General features: G+C 29.6%; 1 protein-coding gene across 1 annotated transcript in view; it reads left to right on the forward strand.

Moving 5' to 3' along the window:
* The first annotated feature begins 233 nt into the window (after nt 1-233).
* nAChRalpha6 (nicotinic acetylcholine receptor alpha6) overlaps nt 234-27452 on the forward strand; it is a 961717-nt gene continuing 934498 nt past the window's right edge. Inside the window, exons 1-2 of the mRNA XM_073967234.1 lie at nt 234-627; nt 727-1143. The gene's annotated coding sequence lies outside the window, so the exon portion shown is untranslated. The remainder of the gene's footprint in view (nt 628-726; nt 1144-27452) is intronic.

The following is a 27452-nucleotide window of genomic DNA, read 5'->3' on the forward strand; positions in this document are numbered from 1 at the left end:
CCTAAAAATCCCTGCTAACAGCTCTGTTATCTTTAAAGGTAGCAGCATTAGAGCTCTGCTAAAGGAAACAAACTCTCCTACACCATAAACCTTGTTCTGTGTGTGTGTGTGTAACTAACAAGCAGCCAGTCAGCCAGTCAACCCATAAGAAAATCTATCTACCAAGTAAGCTAACCAGCCACCGAGCCAGCCAGCATCCATGGTCCATGGTCGCATGAAAATCATCATTGAGCGCATAACGTCGCAAGGGTACAACGAGTTCGGACGCATTTATTTTTGAATCAACCAGGCGAACCAAGCGATAGATAAAACGCCAAGCGATAGAAACGGTTAAATAGTGTTTTCCACGCTCTACTCAAAAAATAAGCAACTAAAGAATAGTTACAACAACAGCAAAAAAAATTAAAGAGAAATCGGAAAAAAAGAAGTGATTTTCATGATAATAATGAAGTTATAATTCGCGATAATGAAGCTGTTGATAATTATTAAAGCGTGGTAAAAATAGTGTTCAAAGAAATACACAGCAAACAGCCTGTAGAAAATCGGAAAAAATTGTGAAAAGAAATTGGAAAAATAAAAAAATTTGAAATTTGGAAAATTATAAAAGAAAGCTGGTGTGGAAAAAAGGTATCTCCTTAAAAAAGAAAATTTTGTTGTAAATTTCACTGAAATAATTTTTTTTTTTGAAATTTAAAATTAAAACAAATTTTTTGTTGCCACTCGCAGCTGTCATCTGAAATTCCAATAACAAAAAAAAAAAAAAAATTGTGTAAATTTTCTTTATCCACGACGTCTGGCTGGCACTCAGTTTGAAATATTATTCGGCTACTTCGTGCGTGTCTCGGTGTGTATATTTAAATAAAATAAAAGCCAGCAAAAAATACAACCAGAAAAAGCTTAAAAAATATTCAAGTGAAATTGTTTTCCCCAAAGTGCTGGCTGGAAACGCTTAGAAAACGTGCTGAAAAAAAATATTTTTGAAGTGTTTAAAATAGTGTGTGGCTCTCCAAGTAATACACAATTTATTTTGAAACAGCAACAACAACAACAAAAACAAAGAGTGAAGGCAGTCATCTCTACTCCCACACACACGAATTTGGTTTGGCGCAAAACTCCCTAGCCAAGGGGAATCTAAACAAAAAAGTAAGGATAAAACTTGATACTCCACATCCACTCCCACCTTCCCTGATTATGGAACTTATTTCTAAAACGAAACAAACATTTAATAAATGTGTAGTAGGTGTCACATTAATAACAATTCTTTGATAGAAGTCCCACAACTCCTGCAGGTTCATACGAAACCATTCCGCTCACCTCCCCTCATGCCTGGCATGGTATATTTCTGCCAATGTGTAGATACACCAGGGCAGAAGAGCAGCATTTTTCTTCTGTATACAACAATACACACACGCTCATACACACACAGTGATATACTCGTACAATAAGTTGTCAGCAATAATGGTATACCAGACAACAACGACGACGACGACGACTACGACGTGAACAACAACATGTTGTTGTTCATTTTTATGGCACTGCTTGTTGTTGTTTTTGTTGTCACAATATTTTATCTAAAAGTAAAAGATAAAAAAGCAAACAGAACAAGTGTTGGTTTTTTATGAAAATCAATTAAATTTTGTGTAATATTTAAAAAAGTTAATGAAAAACACTCCTAAAAGTATACTTCAATTTATGTTTATGTGTATACATGGTCCAAGCCTAAATGTAGGCAACAGTTTTTTCTGGCCTGTGTGTGTTATATTTTGCAAGGCACCTGTTTGACAAAGAGCATACAAAATTTTGCAGTGACATATCGATTGAAAAATAATAACAACAAAAACAACAACAATTACTTTGGGAATGGGTTACTTTTTCATGGGAGTTGAAAATTGTGTTTGGTGCACTTTTTTAAGGAATAGTGAAAAAATTAAAAATATTTCTTTTTAGTTGTGAAAAGTACGTATTTTATAGACAAGTGAAAAAAGTTGTGATTTAATTGTGAACTTTAAAATGGCCGATAAAATAAAAGTGAACACCAAGAGTATGTAGGAAAATATTTAATTTAAATTGCTTCAGCTTCGCTAAGGGTTTTGTGGCAGATATCTGTTTTTATTTATGGAAACATGAAATTAAGGGAACGATCACGCATAAACTATTGTAGCTTGATTTGTGAAGAATTTAATTTTCTGACCAGGGGCTCAATTCTGTTTCTATGAAAATATAAAATAAAAACTTTTATAAAGGAAAAAACTGTCAAATGAAAAAATCAAAAAGCAAATATTTTTCCTCATAGAACAAGAATCCAGCCCCAGAGATTCATTTTCGAAACTAAAATATTTTTTGTGCTATACAATGGTCCTCAAGTGATAGTGATCTCCTACAGGGGGCCTGGAAATGTTTAATTTAAATGACTGCAGCTTCACTATATTTCTAATATATATTTATGGAATCCTGAAAGAGTATTATACGAAACGTTTTTTTCTTACTAAAGAATCGTATAAAAAATTGGATCTTAATTAGTGAAGAATTTACTTCTATGTCGGATTAATTTTCAAAGCCATAATATTTTTATATGAACCTAAAAGTATGCATCACCTTTTCTCAAAACTAAGAACAATATTTTTGAAAATATTTGATCTTTGGTAAACCTCGGAAAATATTTTTAAAAATCCATGACCTGTTTTAGAGCGGGAAAAAATATTTTCGCTTAAAAAAAATTTAAAAAAATCCACGACCTTTGATAAACCTAACAATTTTTTTTAAATCCCTTGATAAACTTAAAAATCTAAGAAAAATATTTTTGGTAAACCTTGGAAAAATATTTTTAAAAATCCATGACCTGTTTTCGAACTGAAAAAAATATTTTTAAAAATCCATGACCTGTTTTCGAAATGGAAAAAATATTTTTAAAAATCCATGACCTGTTTTTGAACTGAAAAAAATATTTTTAAAAATCCACCACCTTCTATAAACCTATCAATTTTTTTAAATCCTTTGGTAAACTTAAAAAAAGTATTTTTAAAAATCAACGTACTTTGGTAATCCAAGAAAAACATTTTAAAAAATCCACCAATTGGGGAAACCTACGACCTTTAGTGAACCTAGAAAAACATTCCCGAAAATCCACCATGCATTTTCAAACCTAGAAAAATTCCACGACCTTGGTATTCGGTTTACCAATGGTCATTTATTGATTTGTTTAACAAGAAATATTTTTAAAAATTCTCAATTGTCCATAAAACTAGAAATTATACTTTTGAAAATCCACAACCTAAAAAAATCCGCGACCTATGACAGACTTAGAGAAATATAATTTAAACAAAATAATACGACCTTTGGTGAGCCTACGAAAAAATAGTTTCGAAATTCTTCGATCTTTGGTGACCCTAGAAAAATATTTTAAAAAATCAGTGAGCCTTGTTAAAGTTGGAAAAAAATATTTTAAAAAGTCGACCACCTTTGGCGAACCTAAAGAAATAATTTTTAAAAATCCAAAAAATTGCATACTTTTATTTAGTTTTAAGTGGTTGTAATTGAAGTGGATTTTTTAATTAAAATTATTTCGAATTATTTTTTTCAAAGTTGGAATTTATTTTTATGGGAGATCCATCCAAAAATATTTTCAGAGCTTTAAAAGCGAAAGTCCACTCAAATAGAGGCAGGAAAATAAATAATTGAAATTACTTCAGGATGGAAACATGAAATTGAGGGATCGATATCGCAGAAAATGTTGGACCATGATTTGTAAAGAATTTAATTTTCTGATCTGAGATTCATTTTCGAAACTAAAATTTTTTTAGGCTTAAAAATGATCCTGAACTACCAGAGCAGGTTGGAAAATATTTAATTTAAGTGGCTGGAACTTCAGTAAACATTCTAGGCAGATATATTTTTTTGTATAGAATCCTAAAATTGAAGAACAACAAGTAAAAAAGTATCAGTCGGCTTTGCCGACAGAGATATACCCTCAGCATGGGCAAATTGAAACACTTTTTTCACAAAAAACTTATGTAGTTAGGGGGTTTCAAAATTTTGGTCGTATGAACCGACAAAAATGTTGATTAGGATTAAAGTTCAAAATTTTTGCGGAAAAGGTACTTAAAGGAATGGACCGACATAGACCATGAAGGTGCCATAGGGGGTTTTTACACCCTTCGGGCTGTTTTCTTAAGAAGTATGGACTTGCCCCTGAAATAACTTTTACCATCGTAATTGAGGCAGCGAATGTAAGTTGCTTCAACAAAAATCAAAGTGATTCAATAGCAGGTCTTAAAGTGAACTTATCCAAAATTTTGTGTGGGAGGTACGGGATGGAGTGGACAAATGTAGTCCATATTCGAACCTCATCTATACCTGGTAGATATTATGAGAATGTGTAAAGTATGGACCAAATCGGTCACTCCCATCAAGAGTTATCGTGCGCAAAATTTTTCCGAATATTTTTGAACTTTTGTGGGGTGTCATAGGGTTTGTTTTTCAACTTTCAGGCTATTTTTCAGGAAGTATGGACTTGCCCCTGAGGAAACTTGTACTTTCGTATAGGGGACAGTGAATACAAGATGTTACAACAAAAACCAAGGCGATTCGAGAGCAGGTCCTAAACTGAACTTTTCCGAAATTTTGTGTGGGAGGTACTCGAAGGAGTTTACCGATTAAGTCCATATTGGAACCTCATCTAAGTCTGGTAGAAATTTCATAATGTGCAAAGTAATGACCAAATCGGTAACTTCCTTCAAGAGTTATCGTACGCACAAATTTTCCGAACATTTTCGAACTTTTGTGGGGGAGGTACCGGAAGGAGTGGACCGATATAATCCATCTTTGAACTTGGACTAAGTTTGGACAAAATATTACGAAAGCCAAATTTTGGACCGAATCGGCAGATCCGTTCGAGGGTTATCTTGCGCTCCAACCATTACACACGGTGTCATAGGGTTTTTTGTAACTTTCAGGCTATTTCCTCAGGAAGTATGGACTTGCCCCTAATGAAACTTACAGCGTCGTATAGAGGACAGCGAATACAACTTGCTTAAACAAAAATCAAAGCGATTCGAGACCAGGTCCTAAACTGAACTTTTCCGAAATTTTGTGTGGGAGGTACCCGAAGGAGTGGACCGATTGAGCCCATATTGAAACCTCATCTAAGTTTGGTAGAAATTACACGATGTGCAAAGTATGGACCAAATCGGTTATTCCCTACAAGAGTTATCGTGCGCACAAGTTTTGCGACAATTTTTGAACATTTGTGGGGGAGGTACCTGAAGGAGTTTACCTATATTTCCCATCTTCGAACTTAAATCGAATATGGACAAAATAATTCGATACCCAAAATTTGAACCGAATCGATTGATCCGTTCGAGTGTTATCGTGCGCACCAGCCAGCCAGACAGACAGACGGACGGACAGACAGACAGACAGACGGACGGACATTGCTAGATCTACTCAAAATTGTCTGAAACGGATATCGTACAAACATACTTGGGGTCTAAAACCATTATTTTGATGAGGCACATTTTTGGTCGTATCAAAGTGTAAATACCCTCTTTAGCCTAAAGGCTGAGGGTATAAAAATGAATACGAAGCGGGTTTTTTCTCAATAAAAAATCATGTAAAAAGTTGATTCTGCATTAGTGAAAAATGTATTTCTTTGTGTAACTAATTGTCAAAGCCAACATATTTTCATGTGAACCAAAAAATATACAATTTTAAGACTTTTGTAAAACTAAAAAAAAAATTTTTTTGAAAATCTTTGATCTTTCGTAAACCTAGGAAAAATATTTTTAAAAATCCATGACCTGTTTTAGAACTGTAAAAACTATTTTCCCATATCAACTAGCTTTGGGAAATAATAAAAAAACATTTTTAAAAACCCAACAACTTCTGTGAACATATTTTAAAATCCACGACCTTTAGTGAACCTAGAAAAACATTCTCGAAAATCCACCATGCATTGTCAAACCTAGAAAAATTCCACCACCTTTGGTATTCGGTTTACCAATGGTCATTCATGGATTTGTTTAACAAGAAATATTTTTAAAAATTCTTGACTGTCCATAAAACTAGAAATAATACTTTTGAAAATCCACAACCTAAAAAAATCCGCGACCTATGGCAGACTTAGAGATTGTAAACCTACAAAAAATGTTTTCGAAAATCCAGGACCTTTATTAAATCTAGAAAAAATATTTTTCAAAATCCACGACCTTCGGTTAACCTAGAAAAATGTTTAAAAAAAATTACATCCTTTGTAGACTGAGAAAAAATATGTTTAAGAGTCCAGTACATATGGTAAACCTACAAAAAATATTTTTAAGAGTCCACGACCTGTGGTAAACTTACAAAAAACAAGTAAAAAAGTGTCAGTCGGCTTTGCCGACAGATTTATACCCTCAGCCAATGTGAGGTGAAACTTTCAAGGAAAGATCGCAAGGTCTCTTCAGAATTTTGTGGCCCTTTTTGGACATTTGAACTTGCCAACAATTATGGATTAGGAATTAACTGCATTAAGACACAAATGTTGAACTTTTGCGGGCGTGGTACCCTAAAAAGAGGACCGATATGGGTCATTTTAGAAGTTAAACTAAATTTTGACAAAATATTAGGAGATCCAAAGTTTGGGCCAAATTGGTTGTCCCATTCAAGTGATATCGTCCTGGCACTTTAGTGACATTTTTTTAAATATTGGGGAGAAGTACCGGAAGTTGTGGACCTGTATTGCCCCATGAAACTAAGTTTGGATATAATATGACGAAGACCAAATGTTGGGCCAAATCGGTTGAGCAGTTCGAAAGTTATCGTGCTCTCCGACAGCCACATATCGCTCATTTACTCAAAGAGTGGCATAACTCAAAAAATGCGTTTTCTGAGATGGCAATTTCTATTTTTTCTATGACTTCTACTTTATCTTGTGTCAAATTTTCATGCTGATACCTCAAAAGCTCAACGAGTTACAGCTCAATTACTACGAGCTTCGCATAATTCAACACAACAGTTTTTTGAGTTTATGAAGCACTAAAACAATACAAATCAAGCTCGATCGTACACAGAAATTTAGAACTGATATTTGGCTAGCTGTTTTAAAAATATGGTCGAAAGTAGTTATTTTAGTTTTTGTGTAATAATCTTTTTAAGTTGGGATGTCAAGTTTCAATCGCGAACTTAAAAAGGGTTTTTCTCGAAACTGGCTTTTTTGAAATGTGCCACTCTTTGAGTAAATGAGCGATATGGTGACATAGGAATTTTTTACACCATTCGGCCTGTTTTCCTAAGATATATGGATTTGCCCCTGAAAAAACTTTTACAGTCGTAATGGAGGTAGCGAATGCAAATCGCTTCAACAAAAATTAAAGTGATTCGAGAGCTAGTCTTAAAGTGAACATATCCGAAATTGTGTGTGTGGAGGTACCAGAAGGAGTAGACAAATATAGTCCATATTCGAACCTGATCTATATCTGGTAGATATATTAGGATGTGCAAAGTATGGATTACATCTGTCACTCCCTTCAAGAGTTATCGTGTGCGCAATTTTTCCGAACATTTTTGAACTTTTGTGGGGGAGGTACTTGAAGGAGTGGACCGATATGGCTTATCTTCGAATTTAAACTATGTTTGGACAAAATATTACGATGGTTATTTTCTCAGTAAGTATGGACTTGTCCCTGATGAAACTTGTACCGTCGAATGGAGGGCAATGAATACAAGTTGTTGCAACAAAAATCAAAGCGATTCGAGAGCAGGTCCTAATCTGAACTTATCCGAAATTTTGTGTGGGAGGTACCCGAAGGAGTGGACCGATTGAGTTAATTTTGGAACTTCATATAAATTTAGTATAAATTTCACGATGTGCAAAGTATGGGTCAAATCGGTTACTTCCTTCAAGAGTTATTGTGCACACAAATTTTTCGAACATTTTCGAACTTTTGTGGGGGAGGTACCGGAAGGAGTGGACCGATATAGCCCATCTTCGAACTTAAACTAAGTTTGGACAAAATAATACGAAAGCCAAATTTTGGATCGAATCCGTTGATCCGTTCGAGAGTTACCGTGAGCTCCAGCCTGCCAGATAGACAGACGGACAGACGGACGGACATTGCTCAATCGACTCCAAATTGTCTGAAACACATTTCGTCCAAACATACTTGGGGTCTAAAACCATTATTTCGATGAGGCACATTTTGCCCGTATGAAAGTGTATATCAGCAAAAATGTCTAAAATAGTCTTTTCCATTTCAAAAAAATCAAAAAAAAAATTTTGATACTACATCTATGATTTTTGGTACATAGATTAAGAAAAAAATCGTCATTCCAAATCTGTTTTCGTTACCAACTTTGATTGTTGCGCGCAAAAGATATGCCCGTTTTAATTATGCTAATTAGAAAAAATTCTAAAAAAAATCGCGGCTTAATATAGTAAGCTGTTATATCCAATTGTCGTTAACTGAATTCGCACCCTTTGAGAATATGCAAAAAAATTCAAAAAGTTTCAATGGGTTCGCGAAAAATTAAATTTATTAAATAATTTCACGTATTTACAAACATATTTTTGAAACAATAGCGCTTATACTTACAAAAAAAAAATATATAAAAAAATTATAGCAGCATCCAGACATTGTGAGGAGTAAAATGAAACCTAAGTCGTGAAGTTTGGAGCTATAGTATCGTGTTATTTGCAAAAATACAATGAAAATGTGACGAAAAAAAATAAAAATTATGTTATTCTAATTTTATTTTTTTATGGTTTTATAGGAAATGTTGAAGAAAAAATTATTGAGTTCTTCGTCATTTTCGTCCAAATCTCACGCAATAATGAAGATATTCCGTTGCAACAACTTTTTCACTTATAGTTTTCCTATTGGCGAATATTTTTAGAACATTATATTAAATCACAAGGAATTCCAATTGTGGCATAACATTAAAATAATGTTATATTGAATATTACAACATTTGAAACGCATATAAACCGCGTAATAGTGAAAATGACATGATGCGCATCCGATTTTCCAAAACAGCGAATCAATCCCTCTTATTTGATATACACTTTGTGAAATTCCATTTGACGACCACGATGTAGCATCAGTTGCATGTTAGGGCAAAAAACAGTAAAATGTCCATAATTTCCACGAAGTACATTTGCATTTTATGCGCATCCGATTTCAATGATCACCATTAAAAAATACATCATCCTATGTCATTTCAATGCGATCCATCAAGAACCGTGGATGTAGCATCGCACTCAGTTTTTAGAAAAAATCTATTATATCTCCGGATTCGCGAACGTTTTTCAATATCTGTTTTCGCACATTGTAAATATGCGTATCGCTCTATTTATCTATGTAGGAATCACACATCTAAAACGCGTCTAAATACGCGATATTTTCAAAAATATTTTTTGCATATTTTCGAAATTTGAGGGGTATCATATCCGCCCGATCTACTGGATGGATTTAGACGCGCAAAGGCTTGTTAGATTCAGAACGTAAAAAAACTAAATTCACGCGGGTTTCCACTGAAATCGAAAGGCATTTGTAAGTTTTGAATCCAAAAAACTGGTTTTTAAAAAAAAAAAAAATACACACAAAAATTTCGACTTTAAGGTGAGATTTTTGTGAACCTTTGAAGGCTACACGCCCTAGTTATACATCAAAAAATGCGTAATCGCGAGTACTACAATCTCATAATCAGTTTTTAAACGAGTACAGTTGCGCGTTCCGATTAGAGCAAAAATTCAAAAAACCCAATTTTTCAGTCTTCAAAATGTCAGCATCCGTTTGAGATTGATGCGGTGGTTATATTAAAAAATCATACATTAGAAACTTCATCTCTGAAGTGTATTCTTTAACGTCTTCTTTAAACATTATACTCTACATTGTATTGTACAGCCACTAATTGAAAACTGACTTAAAAAACTTGTTTCCTTCAACGTTTTTTTTTCTATTTTTTTACATTAATATGACCACAGCTTCCGCTCAAATTATAATTTTAAGAAATCCATCGGTGAATCGTGCTAAAACAGTTTATTTTACCTAAATGCGTTCAAAAGTTATGGTATATTACAACAATTCGCGAGATGCAATACTCCATACCTCAGTTTCAACAGAAGTAAATTTTCTACAAAAAGGCCGATATACCCTCGTTAGCATAAATGCTGAGGGTATAAAAATATAGAAAATTACGTCCTTTGAAAACCTATACAAAATATTGTAAGAAAATTACGTCCTTTGAAAACCTTTAAAAAATACTCTTAAAAATCCACGGCCTTTAGTAAAGCTAGAATAAATATTTTAAAAAATCCACGACCTTTGATAAATCGGTTAAAGATATTTCGAAAGTCCACGAACTTCGATAAAATATTTAAAAAAAATCTACGAATTGTGGCTAATCTAGAACAAAATTATTTGTTTAGAAAAATTATTGTCTGCTTTAGAAAAATTATGTTCAACAAGTAAAAAAGTAACAGTCAGAGATATACCCTCAGCCTGTGTATATTGAAAAAATTTTTTCCCAAAAAACGTATATATTTAGGGGATTTTGGATGTATGAACCGACAAAAATGTTGATTAGGATTAAAGATGAAAAGTTTTGCGGAGGAGATACTTAAAGGAATGGATCGACATTGACCATTATGGACGTGGATCTCCAGCCACCTCATATGGTGCCATGGGGGGTTTTTACACCCTTCGGGCTGTTTGCTCAAGAAGTATGGACTTGCCCCTGAAACAAATGTTACCATCGTAATTGAGGCAGCGAATGCAAGTTGCTTCAACAAAAATCAAAGTGATTCGACAGCAGGTCTTAAAGTGAACTTATCCGAAATTTTGTGTGGGAGGTACCGGAAGGAGTGGACAAATATAGTCCATATTTGAACCTGATCTATATTTCTTAGATATATTAGGATGTGTAAAGTATGGACCAAAGAGTTATCGTGCGAACAATTTTTCCGAACATTTCTGAACTTTTGTGGGGGAGGTACCTGAAGGAGTAGACCGTTATGGCTTATCTTCGAACTTAAACTATGTTTGGACAAAATATTACTAAGGCCAAATTTTGGACCGAAACGGCAGATACGTTCGAGAGTTATCTTGCACTCAAACCACCTCACACGGTGTCATAGGGTTTTTTTGCTACTTTGGTGCTATTTCTCAGGAAGTGTGGACTTGCCCCTGATGAAACTTGTACCGTCGTATACGGGGCAGTGAATACAAGTTGCTTAAACAAAAACCAAAGCCATTCGAGAGCAGGTCCTGAACTGAACTTATCCCAAATTTTGTGTGGAAGGTACCCGAAGTAGTGGACCGATTGAGTCCATATTGGAAACTCATCTAAGTCTGGTAGACATTCCAGGATTTGCAAAGTATGGACCAAATCGGTTACTCCCTTCAAGAGTTATCGTACGTACAAATTTTCCGAACATTTTCGAACTTTTGTGGAGAGTTATGGTGCGCTCCAGCCAGACAGACTGACGGACATTGCTAAAGCAACTCCAAATTGTCTGAAACACATTTCGTCGAAACATACTTGGGGTCTAAACATACGGAAGAAACCTTGCACTCAGAAGGTCTGCGGTCTAATTTCCGACCCGAACATCAAAATTTTAGGCGGTAAGTGACATTCCCTGAGTATTTCAGCCATGAACAACTTCTCTATAAGTGGTGTCGTACGACAAGCCGTTCGGGCTCGGCGATAAAAGTAGGTCCCATATCATTGAGCCAAATTGAATTGGCGTGCACTCATCGATATGAGAGAAGTCTCCCTTGTGCCTTCGGGGATATTGTAGGAACCCAAATTTCCATGGACAAATACAAATCCATAAAATAAATAAAAAATTAAAAAACTTGTAATAGAGACAAAAAGAATTATCTGCGGTAAATAAAAATAAAAAAGGATAATCTTGTAATAGAGACTTAAAGGACTACCTCCGGTAAATAGGCATTACGCTGAACGGAAGTTCAAATATTTTGAAATTGCGTGGGGGGATGTACCAGAATGAGGAAAGGAAGGATATAGTAAATTTTCAAACCTTATGTTTTGAGATTTTTTTAAATGATTATAATGGTATCGTGCATCTCAAACAACACGCGGTTGAACAAAAGTACATGGCTAAATCGACCTCGTCTATGTAAGTTTTACTGTAAGATTTATATATAGATGAACAGCATGAACAGCAATAAGAACGTACGGGAGACCAAGTGTCTTCATATAGAGAAACTGGAGGCCTCCTTATAAAAAAGTCCTCCAAGACGACATTAAAATATTTTTTTAAAAATCCACGAGCTTTGGTAATGCAAGAAAAAATATTTTTAAAAATCCACGAGCTTTGGTAATGCAAGAAAAAATATTTTTAAAAATCCACGAGCTTTGGTAATGCAAGAAAAAATATTTTTAAAAATCCACGAGCTTTGGTAATGCAAGAAAAAATATTTTTAAAAATCCACGAGCTTTGGTAATGCAAGAAAAAATATTTTTAAAAATCCACGAGCTTTGGTAATGCAAGAAAAAATATTTTTAAAAATCCACGAGCTTTGGTAATGCAAGAAAAAATATTTTTAAAAATCCACGACCTTTGGGAAATCAAGAAAAAATATTTTTAAAAATCCACGACCCTTGGTAAATGAAGAAAAAATATTTTTAAAAATCTACGACCTTTGGTATGTCAAGTAAAAATATTTTTCAAAATTCACGACTTTTGGTGAATAGAGAAAAATAATTTTAAAAATCCACGACCTTGGGTAAATCAAGAAAAATATAATTTTAAAAATCTACGACCTTTGGTAAATCAAGAAAAAATATTTTTAAGAATCCACAACCTTTGGTAAATCAAGTAAAAATATTTTTAAAAATCCACGACCTTTGGTAAATCGAGAAAAATATTTTTAAAAATCTACGACCTTTGGTAAATCAAGTAAAAACATTTTTAAAAATCCACGACTTTTGGTAAATTGAGAAAAAATATTTTTAAAAATCTACGACCTTTGGTAAATCAAGTAAAACATTTTTAAAAATCCACGACTTTTGGTAAATCAAGAAAAAAATATTTTTAAAAATCCAAAAACTTTGGCTACCTACCCTAGAAAAAATATTGTCGAAAATTCACGACCTTTGGTAAAATGAAATAGTAGTGGGTGCGTGGGTTCGAATCGTCGGCTTTCCTTTTCACTTGCATTATTGATCATTAAGCTCGATTCCAACGAGAAATTAATTAAACAAAATTAATACTAAAAATGATCTTCGCCTAAAAAAGGCCAAATTTTCAAATTTAAAATATATATTTTTTAGAATCCACCAACTTTGGCAAAACTAAAATATTAGAATCCCCGACCTTTGGTAAAAGTAAAAAACCTTTCCAAAAACCACGAGCTTTGACGAACTTAGATAATAATATATAAAAAATCTAAGAGATTAGGAAAACGTAGAAAAAAATTTAAAAAACAACCTCCTTAAAAACATTCCACCAACTTTAATTAAAGAAGAAAAAATATTTTCAAAATATACGTCTTTCGATAAATCTATTTATTGAATCTAGAGAAATATTTTTAACAATCCGTGGTGAACCTAGCAAATTGTTTTCGAAGATCCTTTATCCTTGGCAAGCGCTGAACAACAATATTTTTTAAAAAGTTTTGCTGCTCTTAGTAATACGACATAGAAAATTATTTTAAAAATCCACCCACCACCTTTGGTGGACCTAGAAAAATATTATATTTTGTCATTAAAACCGATTTTTTTATTTCGATTTTTTCGGCCTTTTTTTCATTATATACGATTTTTTTTAATTTTTATATGCAAATTGTGTATTCTACTTTTTGTTAAAATAAACAAATTATTTCATAATTGTTTAGTGTACTTCATAGTGGGGGTTGTTTAACTCTATTTTGCCTTTTTTTCTAAATGTCTGTGATATAAAATTCTTGCAAGTTTCCTAAAATTAATTTTTCTCCATTAGAAGAAATGTGGATTGAACAGTTCAATTAAGTTCAATTTACATGTCAGCGTAACCAAATTTATTTCTTGGAGAGTCATTCAGCTCCCCTGCTTTGAAGGAACAGATGTTTGTTACTAAGCAAATTCCACCTAAAAGTATACAATGGGATTCTGAAAACTAAAACTGTGAAATAAACTCTACACAGCAGATTGTGCATTCAACTGAATTTTGATAAACATTTATCCAGCTGTGTGTTGAGTTTTAAGGCAAAAAATGTTTTGCCTTTAAATATGAAAGAACCAGAAATAAAATAAATTGAATGAGAAATTATGCTAAAAACAATTTAAAAATAGTTACTCTTGTCATAATGCTTCATTGTATGTAAATATTTTAATTTTTTCTTTCTTTAAAGTTGTTTGTGAACTTTATTTGCATTTTATGGATGTAAGAGTCCACCTCAAATCAATCCATATTAACAATTTGCATTTTAAATGCTGTAAAACTTCTCTGCTGGTGCTGTCGTTTGGCATTCCTTTTGGACGCGGCAGTAAAAAAGAGAGACAAATATCAATGAGTTAATGTACATTCATTGAATGAGTCTCCCAAGTCCCTGCGAAGATATTCGTAGTAATATAATTATATAAAGTAATGATAATAAAAATTAATTTATATATTATTTTCTATTGCTATTTTACCTATTGGTATCTCAATTTCGGGCCATGGGTTCCAGGTCAGATCAACTCATTAAAATACATATGTTCATAATTGGTATATCTCGTAAAAGTATGCAAGTAGATTCAACAACATAAAACTGCGATATACAAACATTCTGGTATTTTGTGTGACCAACAGAAGTAAGGCAAATATTTGTACAGCTGTGTATGGGTATTTAAAAAAAAGAAGTGGCATTACCATAAATGTGCTATGATAAAAGAGTAAAAAAGAAAATATGCTAATGTAATTATCTTAAAGAAATATTAAAACATTTGCTGTCCTTAATTATTTCAATTACTTGACTGTATTCTTGAAGTGGGGTTTGATTTTATTTAATTTTTTTTTAGAAATGTGTTCATGCTTTCCACAGAACCAAGGTTATATTTGGAAAGACAAACACCGATTATCACTCTAAAAGTCGAGACACATATGTGGATGGCATGGCATTCTTGCTTAAGCCATTTCTGGGCAATGGAATAAAGATCTTCAGATTCAAATTTGGAAACTAATTCAAATTTTATTTATTTTATTCTTTTCCCAAAAATGACTTATGGCAAGATCTCATTCTTGCCATCATTTATTTTTGGGAAGCATGTGTAATAATTTGCTCACTTAATATTTCTCCTAAAAGTATGCAAAGTGATTCGTAAACATTAAATTGTGGAGCATATAATACATTTATTGATTATTTTTTTACTCTTTATCAAACGTGGTTTTTGTAAAAAATATTTTTCATATTTTATCAAACGTGGATTTAAAAAAAGAAAAAAAATCAAATTATATCAAACATGGATTAAAAAAACACGCATATATTGCAAATTACATCAAACGTGAATTTAAAAAAAAAAATATTTTTCTTGTTTTATCAAAGGTAGCTTTTTTTAAAAAAATATTTTTGAAATTTTATCAAACTTGGATTTTTAAAAAACATAATTTCTCGAATTTTGTCAATCGTGGAATTAAAAAAAATAATTTCTCGACTTTTATCCAACGTGGATTTTATAAAAAAAAAAACTAATTTATAGAATTTTATCAAACGTGGATTTAAATAAAAAATATTTCTCGCCTCTTTTTATTGAAAGCAAGTTGGTAAGCATTTTTTCAAAAGAAATATTTTTCAAATTTTATCAAACGTTGATTATTTAAAAAAATATATTTCACATTTTATCCAACGTGGATTTTTTAAAAAAATATTTTTCACATTATATCAAACGTGATTTTTTTTTTTAAAAAAATTTTTCACGCTTTATTAAACGTGGATTTTAAAAAAAATATTTTTCACAATTTATCAATAATTTTCACATTTTTTAAATTTTGTCAAACTTGGATTTTTAAAAAAAATTTAAAAAAAAATTTTAGAAAAATGTATCTAACTTGGATTTCTGAAAATATATTTTTTACAAAAACTTTTCTAACGTGGATTTCTTTAAAAATTTAAAAAAATATTTTTACAAAAATTTTGTCTAACGTGGATTTTTTTAAAAAAATTTTATTCAGATCCATATTGGGAAACTAATTCAAATTTTATTTTATTTTTTTACCAAAAATGACTTAAGTTATCATAAGGCAAGATCTCATTTTTCAAATCATTTGTTTTTGGGAAACATGTGTAATTATTTTCTCGCTTAATACTTCTCCTAAAAGTATGCAAAGTGATTCGTAAACATTAAACTGTGGAATATATAATACATTTATTCATTCGTCGAGCTTTGGATTAAAAAAAAATATATTTTTCAAATTTGATCAATCGTGGGTTTAGAAAAAAAATTTTCAAATTTTATCAAACGTGGTTTTTGTAAAAAAAATATTTTTCAAATTTTATCAAACGTGGATTTAAAAAAAATCAAATTTTTTGAATCGTGAACTTACAATTTTTTTTTCAAATTATATCAAATATGGATTTAAAAAAAGATATATTTTAAATTGTATGAAACGTGGTTTTTTAAAAAATATTTTATCTAGTTTTATGAAAGGTGGATTTTTTTAAAAAAAATAATTTCTCGAATTTTGTTAAACGTGGAATTAAAAAAAAAAAAAATCCTCGACTTTTATCTTACGTGGATTAAAATAAATGCAGAATTTTATCAAACGTTGATTTTAAAAAAAATAATTTTGTTTTTTCAAAATAGTCTGGCTTAATACCATTGTTGTTGTTTTATTATTTTAAAAAGAAAAACTTCCCATTGAAGTTTTTTTTTGTTCACCTTTATACTTCGAGCAGACGATTGATGTTTCGGTATACAAATTTTTTTGTTGAAGAAGTTATTGAAAAATAACTTCGGTGGAGAATATCCACAAACAAGAAACAAGGGAACTGATGAGATCCAGTGGCGTGGATCGAAACTATAGTATTCCCTGCCTTACCCCTTGGCGAACAATTCCAAATCTTTTCCACTAATAAACTAGTTGTTTTAAAATAATAAAACAACAACAATGGGATTAAGACAGACTGTTTTCAAAAAAAAAAAAAAAACAAAATTGTATCAGCTATCCCAATAAAAACGACGCCACCAATGCACTGTGGTCGAACTTGTATGGGAAGAGCGGCCAAAAATACTTCCTGAGTAAATAAAAATACGAAAATTTCAGTAAAGGCTAGTTTAGCAACACAAATAAAAAGAAGCAAAAAAATTCAATATAGGTCCAAGGTTAGGTATAGCCCCCATAGAACGGTACCCCCTGATTTCAGGCATTTTGGGGTCCACCCTTTGATTTTGTCCTCATAAAAAGGTACCGCCCAATATTCGCTATTTTTAGGGTTCTACCAGTAATAATCAATCAAAATGGCTGAGTTTTTCAAATTTTACATTGAGGACCACATTTTAACGTATCCTTCATATAACTGAACCTCACAATGCCTCTTCTATATATTTAAAAAGCTGAAATGTATCACCTGCACATTTGAAAAAATGACAAAAACACCCTGAAATGTACCCTTAGTATTTTGGGAACCAGTTCCAAAGATGCGGAAAGATGCAGCTGCAAGTTTGAAAAATATAATCCCTAGACTACTACTGATCTTTTAAAAAAAATTTCGTTAGGGGGAAAGAGGGGGAACATATTTAAAACTTTACATGAAATTGAATTATATTGAAGAAATGACATTACAAAAGCCCATTAGTCAACACACGTATTCAATAATGAATTCCAAAAATTAGCAAACACAAAACTGCATAAAAATTAAGTTAATACATTGTTTTGCAATATTAGAATTAAGTTTGGTCAATATAGAGTTCATTTTGTTTGATATTGATATTTTACTTTCACCTAACATTTGCACTGAATTCACCTAGAAATCCAACCTGTTAAATTTTCTCTTTTTTGGTGCCATTTTCAAAGAGTACAGTAAGAAGTAATCCATAACAAATTTATTTTAGAGATATTTAACATGTTAGTAATAGATATGAACACATTTGGTACCAAAAATTAGACTTTCATTTTTTAATTTTGGCCAATGGCAGCGACCACTGTGCAATGTTATATTTAAACAAATAATAGTATATAGAATTTTATCAAACGTGAATTTAAAAAAAAAATAATTTCTCGATTTTTTTAAAAAATGCAAGTTTGGTAAGCATTTAAAAACAATATTTTTCAAATTTTAATAAATGGTGGATTTTATAAAAAAAAAAATATTTTTAAAATTTTGTAAAACTTGGATTTTTTAAAAAAAAATATTTTTCACATTTTATCAAACGTGGATTTTTAAAAAAAAATATTTTTCACCTTTTATCCAACGTGGATTTTTTAAAAAATATTTTTCACCTTTTTTCCAAAGTGGACTTTTTAAAAAATTATTTTTTACAAATTATCAATAATTTTCACATTTTGTAAATTTTATAAAACATGGTGTTTTAAAAAAATTACAAATTTTATGAAACTTGGATTTTAAAAAATATCTTTTTACAAATTATATGAAACGTGGATTAAATAAATAAAACATATTTTTTACAAATTTTATGAAACGTGGATCTTAAAAAATATTTTTACAAAAATTTATATAACGTGGATTTTTTAAAAAATATTTTTACAAAAATTTATCTAACGTGGATTTTTTAAAAAATATTTTTTACAAAAATTTATCTAACGTGGATTTTTTAAAAAATATTTTTACAAAAATTTATATAACGTGGATTTTTTAAAAAATATTTTTACAAAAATTTATATAACGTGGACTTTTTAAAAAATATTTTTCTAAAAATTTATATAACGTGGATTTTTTAAAAAATATTTTTACAAAAATTTATATAACGTTGATTTTTTAAAAAATATATTTACAAAAATTTATATAACGTGGATTTTTTAAAAAATATTTTTACAAAAATTTATATAACGTGGATTTTTTAAAAAATATATTTACAAAAATTTATATAACGTGGATTTTTTAAAAAATATTTTTACACAAATTTATATAACGTGGATTTTTTAAAAAATATTTTTACACAAATTTATATAACGTGGATTTTTTAAAAAATATTTTTACACAAATTTATATAACGTGGATTTTTTAAAAAATATTTTTACACAAATTTATATAACGTGGATTTTTTAAAAAATATTTTTACACAAATTTATATAACGTGGATTTTTTAAAAAATATTTTTACAAAAATTTATATAATTTGAACTTACTTTATGAAAGGTGGATTTAAAAAAAAAAAATATTTTTTACTTATTTTATGAAACGTTGAGTTTTTTAAAAATGTTTTTTACAAACATTTATCTAACGTGGATTTTTTTAAAAATATTTTTCACAAACATTTAACTAACGTGGATTTCTTAAAAAGAATTTACTTATTATACGAAACATGGATTTTTACAAAAATTTATCTTACGTATATTTCTTAAAAATATATGTTACCAATTTTTTGATACGCGAAGTTTTTAAAAAAAATATTTTTTACAAATTTTATGAAACGTCGATTTTTTTAAAAAGTATGTTTCAAATTTTAGAAAACGTGGATGTTCTAAAAAACTTTGCGAATCGTGAATTTTTTAAAAAATATTTTTTTTAAAAATTTTATGAAAAGTTGATTTTCTACAAATTTTATGAAACGTGGATTTTTAAAAAATATTTTTTACAAATGGATTTTTTTAAAAAATAATTTTTTACATATTTTATGAAACGTATATTTTTTAAAGAAATATTTTTTACAAATTGTATGAAAAGTGGATTTAAAAAAATATTTTTTAAAAATTTTATGAAATGTGGATTAAAAAAAAAAAATTTTACTTGAAACGTGGATTTAAAAAAATTTTTTACTTGAAACGTGGATTTAAAAAATATTTTTATTTGAAACTTAGATTTTAAAAAATATTTTTAAAAATTTTATGAAACGTGGATTTGAAAAAAATATTTTTTACAAATTTTTTGAAACGTGGCTTTTTTATTTTTACAGATTTAATGAAACGAGAATTTTTTTAAAAATATTTTTTATACCCTCAGTATTTATGCTACCGAGGGTATATACACTTTCATACGCGCAAAATGTGCCTCATCGAAATAATGGTTTTAGACCCCAAGTATGTTTGGACGAAATGTGTTTCAGACAATTTGGAGTCGATTTAGCAATGTCCGTCCGTCTGGCTGGTGCGCACGATAACTCTCGAACGGATGAACCGATTTGGTCCAAAAGTTGGCTTTCGCGATATTTTGTCTAAACTTAGTTTAGGTTCAAAGATGGGTTATATCAGTCCGCCCCCACAAAAGTTCGAAAATATTCGAAAAATTTTTGCGCACAATAATTCTTAAAGGGAGTAACCGATTTGGTCCATACGTTGCACATCGTGAAATTTCTACCAAACTTAGATGAGGTTCCAATATGGACTCCACGTTTAATTTCAGTTTAGGACCTGCTCTCGAATCGTTTTGATTTCTGTTGTAACAACTTGTATTCCCGGCCGCCCACACGGCGGTACAAGTTTCATCAGGGGCAAAACCATACTTCCTGAGAAAATAGCCTGAAAGCTTCAAAAAACCCCTATGACCCCGTGTGTAGTGGTCGGAGCGCAAGATAACTCTCGAACGGATCTGCCGATTCGATCCAAAATTTGGCCTTCATAATATATTGTCCAAACTTAGTTTAATTTCGAAGATAAGCCATATCGGTTCACTCCTTCAGGTATCTCCTCCACAAAAGTTCAAAAATGTTCGGAAAAATTGTGCGCACGATAACTCTCGAAGGGAAGGGCCGATTTGGTCCATACTTTACGGGTCCTAATATATCTACCAGATATAGATCAGGTTTGAATGTGGACTATATTTGCCCATTCCTTCGGGTACCTCCCACACAAATTTCGGATAAGTTCACTTTAAGACCTGCTCTTGACTAAATCGCTGTCTCAATTCCATACTTCTTGGGAAAACAGCCCGAAAGTTGTAAAAAAACCCCTATAGCATCATATGTAGTAGCTGGCGAGTCTTCGTCATATTTTGTCCAAACTTAGTTTAACTTCTAAAATGGCCCATATCTGTCCTCTCCTTAGGATACCTCCCCCACAAAAGTTCAACATTTGTGTCCAAGTGCAGTTTAGGGTATGTTCGGAGATCCTTTGGAAATTTATACCGATGATGTTCTTTGTGGTATTGTTTACAGCCATATTATGTTTTCCGTGGACAAATCCATGCTTCCTGGCATACTGCTCGAAAAGATATGACTCTTAAAGTAAGATCCACTTCCGTAATGCACTATGGCGGTCCATTCCCTCCTCCGCAAAACTTTTGAATCTTAATCCTGATCCACATTTTTGTTGGCAAGTTGAAATGTCCAAAAAGTGCCACAAAATTTTGAAAAGACCCTGAATACATTCGATCTTTCCGTAGATGAATGTTCCAATTCACATGGGCTGAGGGTATATCTCTGTCGGCAAAACCGACTGATACTTTTTTTTACTTGTTTTACAAATTTTATGAAACGTGGATTTTTTTACAAAATGTGTTTTATGAAACGTGGATTTTTTTACAAAATGTGTTTTATGAGACGTGGATTTTTTTACAAAATGTGTTTTATGAAACGTGGATTTTTTTACAAAATGTGTTTTATGAAACGTGGATTTTTTTACAAAATGTGTTTTATGAAACGTGGATTTTTTGCGAAAATCATTTCCCCTTTCCCGTTCCAATATTCTTTATATATTGTTACCTGATTTTGTTATTACCAATAAGTTTTACTTTGTGCTTCTTTTTTCTGCTGTTGTTAGGGGCGGTATTTCTCAATGGATTATAATAATTTATGTTACATTTATTGTGACAAAGCACCTGTGTGAACACATATATAAAATTAATGATATTATGTCGTATATTACATACATACATATGCACGTATGTATATATTTATAATGAATATAAGTCTGTACAAATAATACAATATTTGTTGTAGACAAACTGTCTGGAATTAAAGGAGACAATAAATGTTGAGCAATAAATTTGTGGGCTTGTTTTGTGTGGTTCGTACTTTTTTCTTAGCTTTGCTTTTCGGTTATTAATTTGGAAAAAAATTCTAGAAGGTAGTAAGTGGTGGTCTTTGGCGGAATATTTCACGTGTTTTCTATTCGAATGAACGGGGGGAAAATCTACGTCTGAACTCTGATAATTCTTATCAAATATGCACTAAAATTCCACGTTTCTAGGTTCGATTTTAAATCCAGAAATTTATATCTATTATAAATAAAATGAAAAATGTCGGTCTTTAAAAAATGTATTTATTAATCCATGTTTCAAGAGCTCCAACTACTTCATTTTAAGATTTAAATGCAAATCCATATCCTTTTCCCTTTCAACTTCAAACCTCTCAAACTCTCGCTCAAAGAAGAAAAGTGCCTTAATAAAATAATATGGGAAATTGCGAAAAATTCAGTCTTTCATTTATTTGCACATTCACATTCACACACACACAAATATCAACATTTTTCAAATTATTTGCCTATTTTCAGGCTGTTTATGCAACTTTTGTGCATTTGCATTTACTTATTTTGTGCATTTAATTAAAATTTTGTTAAGAATTTGCTTTTGGATGCTCGGCATGGGTGTGTGAAGCCTAACACTTCCACCCACATCTACCACAAACAATGTCTCTGTATTCCATGAATGATTTAAGAAATAATGCAAAAGATAGAGAACAATATACGTGCTGTCTGTGTGTATTTGCCAGGCGGTTAGAAGATTCATAGCAACAATAGTGAGATATTTTTCTTCTTCCTCCGCTCTAAGAGCTAAACATTTTAAGGTGCACTTACACTTTCTTCACCTTTTCTTTTGCACTCTCACTTTGTATGCACTTCCTATTAAAATCTTCAAAATAAGTGCTTAACGGCCTGTGTTGCATGTGAACATCTGTCGCTGGGGTTGTTTGGAAAATTTTAGCAACTTTGTATTTTAATGAAGGAGGAGCGAGCGAGCTATGACTTAAATGCTTGTCGCTTTAATTTCCTCTTACCTTTGCTTGCGAAGTAAATAAAAGTTGGGGAAAAATGCGTAAATTGTTTCAGAAAGGATCAACAATATTTATTATTTAAGATTGCCTACATTTAGGCACTAATAAAAAATGGATTATTTCAGCGGTGCCTACTTTAAGGGATAGGTAATTTTTTTTTGGGTTTTTAAGGAATACTTTTTCACCCACCATAAGGCCGTTAAACGTGGATTTTTTAAACAATATTTTTTCAGAATATTATGTCACGGTGGGTCAATATTTGTCATATTTTATCAGACGCGGATTTTTTAAAAATATTTTCCCAATGTTTTATCAGACGTGCATTTTTTTAAAAAAAATATTTTTCCAAAATTTTATCAGTAAAAAATGTTTTTCAAATTTCTAATCCTACGTGGATTTTTTAAAAAATATTTTTCCAATATTTATAAATTGTTCAACATTATTTAAGATTGCCTACATTTAGGCACCAATGAAAAAAGGATTATTTTAGCATTGCCTACTTTAAGGGATGGATCATTTTTATTGGGTTTTTAAGGAATATTTTTCACCCACCATAAGGCCATTAAACGTACATTTTTTAAACTATATTTTTCACCCACCTTAAGGCCATTAAACGTGAATTTTTAAAGAATATTATGTCACGGTTGGTCAATATTTGTAATATTTTATCAAACACGGATTTTTTAAAAATATTTTTCCCAATGTTTTATCGGACGTCCTTTTTTTTAAAAAATATTTTTTACAACATATTTTTCCAAAATTTTATCACGCGTGGATTTTTTAAAAATTATTTTTCTAATATTTTAGCAAACGTTGATTTTTAAAAAAAAAATATTTTTCAAATATTTAATCCTGCGTGGATTTCTTAAAAAATATTTTTCCAATATTCTATCAGATGTGGATTTTTTAAAAAAATATTTTTCCAATATTTTATCAGACGTGGATTTAAAAAAAAAAAAGATTTTTCCAATATTTTATCGGACGTGGTTTTTTAAAAAGATTTTTCCAATATTCTATCAGACGCAGATTTGTTAAAAAATATTTTTTTCAATATTTTATCAGATGTGGATTTTTTAAAAAATATTTTTCCAATATTATATCATTTGCGGATTTTTTAAAAAATATTTTTCCAAAATTTTATCGGACGTGCATTTTTTTAAAAAAATATTTTTCCAATATTTTATCAGACGTGCATTTTTTTAAAAAATATTTTCCAATATTTTATTAGACGTGGATTTTTTAAAAAAATATTTTTCCAATATTTTATCAGACGTGGATTTAAAAAAAAAGATTTTTCCAATATTTTATCGGACGTGGTTTTTTAAAAAGATTTTTCCAATATTCTATCAGACGCAGATTTGTTAAAAAATATTTTTTTCAATATTTTATCAGGTGCTGATGTTTTAAAAAATATTTTTCCAATATTTGATCATGTGCGGATTTTTTAAAAAATATTTTTCCAAAATTTTATCGGACGTGCATTTTTTTAAAAAATATTTTTCCAATATTTTATCAGACGTGCATTTTTTTAAAAAATATTTTCCAATATTTTATTAGACGTGGATTTTTTAAAAAATATGTTCTCCAACATTTTCTCCCCCGTGGATTTTTTAAAAAATATTTTTCTAATATTTTATCGGATGTGGATTTTTTAAAAAATATTTTTCCAACATTTTATCAGATTTGGATTTTTAAAAAATATTTTCCAATATTTTATCAGGCGTGGATTTTTTAAAAAATATTTTGCTGATATTAAAAAATATTTTTCCAATATTTTGCATTTTTTAAAAAATATTTTTCTACAATTTTGGATTTTTTAAAAAACATTTTTCCAATATTTTATCAGATTTGGATTTTTTAAGAAAAATTTTCCAATATTTTGGATTTTTTTTAAAATATTTTTGCAATATTTTATCATTCGAGAATTTTTTTAAGAAATATTTTTCCAATATTTTATCAGACGTGGATTTTTTAAAAAAATATTTTTTCAAAATTTTATCATTCGCTTTTTTTTAAAAAATATTTTTCCAAAATTCTATCTGATGTGGATTTTTTTAAAAAGATTTTTCCAATATTTTGTCTGACGTGGATTTTTTAAAAAATATTTTCCAAAATTTTATCAGTCGATTATTTTTTAAAAAATAGTTTTCAAAAATTTTATCTGATGTGTTTTTTTTTTAAAAGATTTTTCCAATATTTGGTCTGACTTGGATTTTTAAAAAAATATTTTTCCAATATTTTACCAGACGTGGATTTTTTAAAAAAATATTTTTGTAATATTTTATCAGACGTGAATTTTTTAAAAAATAATTCGCCAATATTTTATCAGTCGTGGATTTTTTAAAAAAATATTTTTCCAATATTTTATCGGACGTGGATTCTTTAAAAAATATTTTTCCAATATTTTATCAGACGTGGATTTTTTAAAAAAATATTTTTGGATTTTTTTAAAAATATTTTTGGATTTTTAAAAAAAAATATTTTTCTAATATCTTAGCTAACGTTGATTTTTTAAAAAAAAAATTTCAAATATTTACATGGATTTTTAAAAAAAATATTTTATCAGATGTGGATTTTTTAAAAAATATTTTTCCAATATTATATCAGACGTGGATTTTTTAACAAATATTTTACCCTACTTGGATTTTTAAAAAATATGTTTCCAATATTTTATCGGACCTGGATTTTTTAAAAAATATTTTTTTTTTTATTTTATCAGACGTGGATTTTTTAGAAAAATATTTTTCTAATATTTTATCATATGTGGATTTAAAAAAAAAAAATATTTTTCCAATTTTTTAACAGACGTGCATTTTTTAAAAAATATATTTCGAAAATTTTATTTGGCCTGGATTTTTTAAAAAATATTTTCCAATATTTTATCAGATGTGGATTTTTAATAAATATTTTTCCAAAATTTTTTCACACGTGAATTTCTTAAAAAATATTTTTCCAGAATTTTATCAGGCGTGGATTTTTTAAAAAATATTTTTCCAATATTTTATCAGGCGTGGATTTTTTAAAAAAATATTTTTCCAATATTATATCAGGCGCGGATTTTTTAAAAAACATTTTTCCAATATTTTATCATGCGTGGGTTTTTTAAAAAATTTTTTTCAATGTTTTGTCAGACGTGGATTTTTAAAAAAAATATTTTTCCAATATTTTATCAGACGTGGATTTTTTGAAAAATATTTTTCCAATATTTTATCAGACGTGGATTTTTTGAAAAATATTTTTCCAATATTTTATCAGACGTGGATTTTTTGAAAAATATTTTTCCAATATTTTATCAGACGTGGATTTTTTGAAAAATATTTTTCCAATATTTTATCAGACGTGGATTTTTTGAAAAATATTTTTCCAATATTTTATCAGACGTGGATTAAAAAAAAAATATTTTTCCAATATTTTATCAGACGTGGATTAAAAAAAATATTTTTCCAATATTTTATCGGACTTAGATTCTTTAAAAAATATTTTATCATACGCGCATTTTTTTAAAAATTATTTTTCCAATATTATATCAGACGTGGATTTTTTAAAAAATATTTTTTTTTAATATTTTATCAGACGTAAATTTTTTTAAAAAATATATTTCGAATATTTTATCAAATGAGGATTTAAAAAAAATATTTTCCAATATATTTTTTTAATATTTTTCCAATATTTTAGCAGACGAGGATTTTTAAAAAACATTTTTCCAATATATATTCAGTCGTGGTATTTTTAAAAAAATATTTTTCTAATAATTTATCAGTCGTGAACTTTTTAAAAAATATTTTTCCAATATTTTATTAGACGTGGATTTTTTTAAAAATATCTTCCAATATTTTTTTCTGACGTGGATTTTTACAATAGTTTAAATGACGTAGATTTTTTAAAAATATTTTTCCAATATTTTATCTGACGTAGAATTTTTAAATATATTTTTCCAATATTTTATCTGACATGGATTTTTTTTTAAAAATATGTTTCCAATATTTTATCTGACGTAGAATTTTTAAAAATATTTTTTCATTATTTTATTAGACGTGGATTTTTTAAAGATTAGTTATTCACTCACCAAAAGGCCAATAAAGTGGATTTAGTTTTTCACCCACCAGAATCCCATTAAACGTGCATTTCATAAACAATATTTTTTCATCATTAAAAAAATAATGCCTCCTTAAAGTAGGCAATATTATTAAATTATTTTGTGGTTGCTTAAATGTAGTCAATTTTATTAAAATATTTTATTGTTACCTAAAAGTAGGCATCTTTACATTTAAACATTTTTCATACAATTTTCCTTTTTATTTAAATTTAAAACAAGTGAGCAAAGGCTATAGTCGGGATGGGGCCGACCATGTGATACCCTACACCACTACCCCTCTGCATAAGCTTTTC

This window comes from Musca autumnalis, unplaced genomic scaffold, assembly GCF_047663935.1.
Source record: "Musca autumnalis isolate F117 unplaced genomic scaffold, ASM4766393v1 scaffold_2, whole genome shotgun sequence".
NCBI classification, from domain to species: domain Eukaryota; kingdom Metazoa; phylum Arthropoda; class Insecta; order Diptera; family Muscidae; genus Musca; species Musca autumnalis.